Source organism: Gigantopelta aegis, unplaced genomic scaffold (genome assembly GCF_016097555.1).
Source record: "Gigantopelta aegis isolate Gae_Host unplaced genomic scaffold, Gae_host_genome ctg3279_pilon_pilon, whole genome shotgun sequence".
Lineage (NCBI taxonomy): Eukaryota > Metazoa > Mollusca > Gastropoda > Neomphalida > Peltospiridae > Gigantopelta > Gigantopelta aegis.
Window position 1 is genome coordinate 37789 of NW_024533261.1, and position 5597 is coordinate 43385.

The window sequence follows — 5597 nt, forward strand, 5'->3', positions numbered from 1 at the left end:
AGAACCCAAGCGTAAGAAACCCACTATCAAATTTGACCACACCCACTTTTGTTTCATATAATAAATCAAGCGCCAGTATATACAGATATAAAGTAGATATACAATTTAAACAATAGGATATAACAATAACATCTTTTTGTGTCTCAATTCCTCTTGTGTGCCAACAAAGATCTGCACTATATGACGCCCATAATACTGCCAAACCCTAATAATTATTGTTACCATGGGCAATTATCAATGAATATATATATATAGTACCTTTAATAAGAACGTTAACCAAGGATAACTTCCTAATAAGGACAAAATTAGTGGAGCTGATATTAATATTGGTAATAAGAAGTATCCAATTACCACCTATGTTTGAGAACAGGTCACCTAGTTAAACATAATGAGATGGGTGTGTCTTTAGGAGGGTGGAGCCTTACTCTCCACCTAATACTCTAGTTAATAGGAATATTAATAGGGATCCTATTACCCATATTGTTAATATCCAAGATACAACCTATATTAATTAATAAGGTGTTATTATAAATTAAGGGGTGGGGCTTACTCTGAATTGTCCATACACTGATATTAAAGCATACGTTAATACAACAATTAGTGGTCCCAGAAGTCAGGACTCTCTCGTATAATATCTCGTTGTAAACCCAACGATGGGAGGGGCAGTATGACACAACGTATCTTGTAATAAATATCTTTAAGATCAATATCAAGCTCCTCCCTAATTAAATATTAATAATCATTATTAGATGGGGTGGGCTTACAGAAGAGGTTTTTCTTCTTCATCTCCTTCATCATTAGTCTCTAATAACCACCAAATCCTTTACTCTCAAAAAACTGAGCAGTTCTACCCCCGGACAACACCCTTTGACGTGGTACACTTGTTTATGATCCCTCCTTCATCTCCAGTCAATGAAGTGGGAGTTTCTGATGGAGAATAAAACGTTAAATCATTAACAGCAGTAGTAACTGGTTCTGAGGGTGAGGAGATAAGACATATCCTAAACTCTCATCTTTAGACTCTTTAACACTTTAATTAATTATTATTAATATTATCTAGTTAATTAAGTGCGGGATTTTAATAATAGGGCTATCCTCACTCAGTTTCAATGGGTATTAAAGGATTGTTGCATATTTAAAGTAATGCTCAAAGAGACGTTCATATTGGTTCCTTTAAAGGCAGACACGCTGCTATTGATGCATGATTGCTGCTTCATAAAGGAGCTTATTCCTGTGCTTTGCAGCCTGGTTATGAAAACTGAGAAATGTGAAAAATTGTGCGATATTAATCACAATAGCTCTATTAATTATGATGTTATTGTTTTTTGTAGGACCATTTATACGTTATTGTATGAAGAGAATCAATTTATTACGTCATCATGACATATCACTCCTATTGTCGTATTTGATGGAGCAGTCTACTACAATGAAAATCAAAAACAGAAGAGGAGAGAAAAGAGTAAGTCACATGGTTACCATAGCAACACTTGTACACACAGTGACCTAGACGACGGCAGTCCTATTTAGAGAAAGGCAAGGCGCTCATGAAGGAGGGGAAAGCAATCTGAAGCTGTTGAATGTTTTCAAAGATTTGTTGATGTTAGTCCAGAGATGGCACTTGCATTTATTAAAGTTTTAAGACAAGAAGGTGTGCAAGTTATTGTAGCACCATATGAAGCAGATGCTGAGTTAGCATATTTAGTTAAAGAGAACATTCACATTTTGTTATTACTGAAGACTCTGATCTGTTTAGCATTTGGTTGTTCTCAGGTATTATATAATATGAATGAGTATGTCCCTGTAATTATTGATATTATAGGGTTTGTTTAAAATGAATGATGCAGGTTTATGGTAAATTAATAGAATTAAAAGATATTGGAAAAGCTAATAAATCACTTATTGTAAGTTATAATTTTTAATTAAATTACTTTTGACTTTTCATAGGGATTACTCCTGATTCAATTTCGCCATATGTGTATATTATGTTGGGTGTGACTATCTAGCCTCAATACCTGGTATAGGACCAAGTACAGCATGCAAATTAATGATGGAAATTCAACAAGGACCCCTATAAAGTTAGTTCATAATTATTTAATTATATTATTAATATTAATTATAGGCTATTAAATCATTAAATATGAGAGTGGTAAAGTCCCTGAGAACTACGAAGAAGATTTCCGCCGTGTGCTGACCACACCTTTTTTATATCATTAGTGTTTGATCCTCGTACTCAACAACAAGTAAGACTGACCACACCCTCTCCTGATATAGAACCCACGGGAGCTAGAACATGCAGGATTGTATCCAATATCATAACTTATATTAATAACATAGCTCTCTTTTTTATTTCTTAACTCAATCTACAGTCTTAATTCACCATCTAAACAAGTTGGTTTAGCTCGTGGTAATATTAATCCACTTACTATGGAAACTATGGACTCTTATTCACCAGCTAAAGTATATTGAATTATATCTTCATGTCTAAATTATCTTATTAGCATCAAGATATTGCTGGTAAGAAGTCTAAGAGTTGGAGTGATCTGTACTTAGTAAAGGACCTCTTACAAATATCTCGTCAAACAAGTTTAGTATCCCAGTTTCTGACAGAGCCAAAACAGATTTTAGACCACCAAAGAGATCAAGTTAGTTATTGTAACTATTAATATTATATTTAATATTATTATTATTATTAGAAGTTATTGAACATGATTATGACGACCTGATATCATCTGATGAATTAAAACTACTTTATAGTAATAGTACAATGAAGACCACACCGCTCCTCCTGCTCTCTCTACAGTTACTGAAAACTATAGCAAGTAAAAATAAGTTTTGCAATAGTAAATAATGAAGGATACTATAATCCGATCAAAGTAAGTAATTATGTATTGTTTACAATTAATGAGTAGTCCTCCAGATATTTTATCAGAATACATCAGCAGAATCTTAAAGAACAGACATTACAAATTTGTGGATCTGGTTCATCTAGTTTGGCTGCATTAGATCAAATAGAAGAACCATCTAGTTCCTTAGATTCTGGTTTAGGAGATAGTCTACCTCAAGATAGTTCACCTTCTATTCAAAAGAAAGTTATTGATTTGTATCAGACTCAGAGAACAAACGATAGTTAACTTGATGATGAAACTGGTTTAGAAGACCCAGTTAAAAGTGAGTTGGTTGTCAAACCATTTGGACCAGTCAAACCAGCTGGATACCAGTTAAAGGACCTTTCAAGTCAATCAGATGACCAACTAAACAGGCCAAACCAGTTAGAAAACCTGTCAAACAAGTTGGAGGAACAGTCAATCAGTCTACTCCTTCATTTGAAGTTGTTGATTTAACTAATGATTTTACTGATAAAAGGAAAATGTTACCAAAATCATCTAAAACAATAAGGCTAGGTATAACATATTATATATATATATATATAGATATATATATTATATATTATATATTATATTATATAGGTATAACAGATATATTTATTATTAAATTGAACTCTTTATCTTCTCTTTTGAGGTTTATCGAAGTCATCAAAGGACATCCTTTAAACCACCTCGCTCCTCTCAACATGACAACAGTCACACTTTACTCTCTTACTTCAGTTATCAACAGTAAGTTTATATATAATATGATAATATGAGATGTGTTATATTTCCATAGGAAAGAGAAATTAAAACATTAAATGACTTTTTCTATAAAAAGTTTTCTTTGTATAGAAATGATAAAATATCAGTTACAAACTTGTATTAATAAAGACATGCAATGTTATACCTGTAATAATAGGTTATATATTTAGTACTCTTATAGCAGGGGTTTACCTCCTGAGATTGTCACCACCTTAATAAGAAAATGTTCCTGATTTTGTAGAATGACAACTCACAAAGTTTGATATAGTAGAATACAATACTATTACATGTAATATCTGACAATATATTTGAGTACAAGATATGGACAGGTTATTATCATTACCATAATAATGGATATTTCTGTATTAAAAAACACATTCTTTAGTAATAGTAGTGATAATAAATTTATAATCCCTCCTGTTAATAAAGATATTTGCTAAACACAAACGAAAATAAAGACATAACAAAGTTTCCTGTGACGATCTTGAATTCTCATCTCAAAGCTTGTATCTAGGAGCCCACCCACTCACTTAATGAAGTATCTAGGCGATGCGTTTTAATTTTAACCCCTTTGCGTGGACCTTATTATGGCTGCAGTTACAGGAAAGTATTTCAGCAGCTGTGGAAGACGAGGATAATCCTTCAATTCGACGATCTACAAACAGTTTAGCTAGAAAATATCGTCGTGGTAAGATTATTAAACAAGGATATAGTAAAGAAGAGAGACAAGACGAGTGAGGGAGGAAGGAAAGAGGCAGCGGAGAGACTTTTTTTCTCAATATTCCTCTTGATAAGACTTCAAACCACAAGATCATTTAACGACGACATCTTTATTAGTTAAAGAGCGCCATTCAATTGAGATAAAAGTAATAACTGATGAAATCAAACGACCTCTATCAGCTACAACCCCATCTTACATTGCAATCCAACACGACTTAACATTTGAGTCTCCTAGAAGAAGTAAAGCGTAAAAAAAATATCTCACACAAAGAAACCATCGTATGGAGGTAGTAGCATACCAGTACACTCTTCCACTTACTCTTAAGGACTATATCACTGAACCAGAGGGAAAAAAAAGTATTTATTTGTTCTAATGGACTATATTGTAATATTCTATTTTGTAGATTAGCATTTGTTGTTCAGGATGTCCAGTAATTTTAACATCAATTCTACCATATCGTAAACCAGATAGAAGACCAAGTTAGTTCAATATAATTAACTAATTGATTAACTATTAATTATAGGATAGATACATCCAGTTTCAGGTCGTACAAGGACCACACAGTATTAGTGTTCAATTAGAACTTGAAGGTGGTATGGATTTAGGTGACCCAACTAAAGTAATGTAGATGATCCTATGATTATTATTACAATTATGATTATAGGAGATATCATTAGCAAATTATGGACTATTAGATGCTATATGGACTGATACTAGACAATTGTCAAAATCTCAGCAACTCCAATAAAGTAACTAATGTCTATTATTATATAACAATTTATCTTCCCTAGACAAGCTAATGTAAAACGAAGCTCCAGGATTATTAACTCATCAAAGCTCGTTTCATGAGGGACTTACTCCATCTCCTCCTGACTCTAATGTTAAGCAGTACCCCTGGCAGTTTTTTTCGGGAATGTCATTCACCTCGTTATGTAATTATCAATTATAATCCTGAATGTTTGGATAATGACGAACATTTTCTGGGGACGTCATGTGACTACATAAATCTTTCTAGTTATCTGTTGTCTCTTTGTTAAAATACGCTCGTGAAAGTGAAGTCAAAAAAGAAATTAATAAACAATTTAGTGATGTTTCCTCATATAAAAACTAACGCTTACCAAATTAAGGAGGTGAGGGTAACCCCTTAATTGTTTTTATAATTACTTCTTATTAGTATTAAGAAAGAAAATGACCAATGTTGGATTTGAGGTAATTACAGGTTATTATCCTCAATCTCATACTTCATT

At 32.7% G+C, this 5597-nt stretch overlaps 1 pseudogene; it reads right to left on the reverse strand.

The window, feature by feature from the left end:
- Positions 1 to 65: 65 nt before the first annotated feature.
- Positions 66 to 865, reverse strand: LOC121392025 (annotated as a pseudogene).
- Between the last annotated feature and the right edge of the window lie 4732 nt (positions 866 to 5597).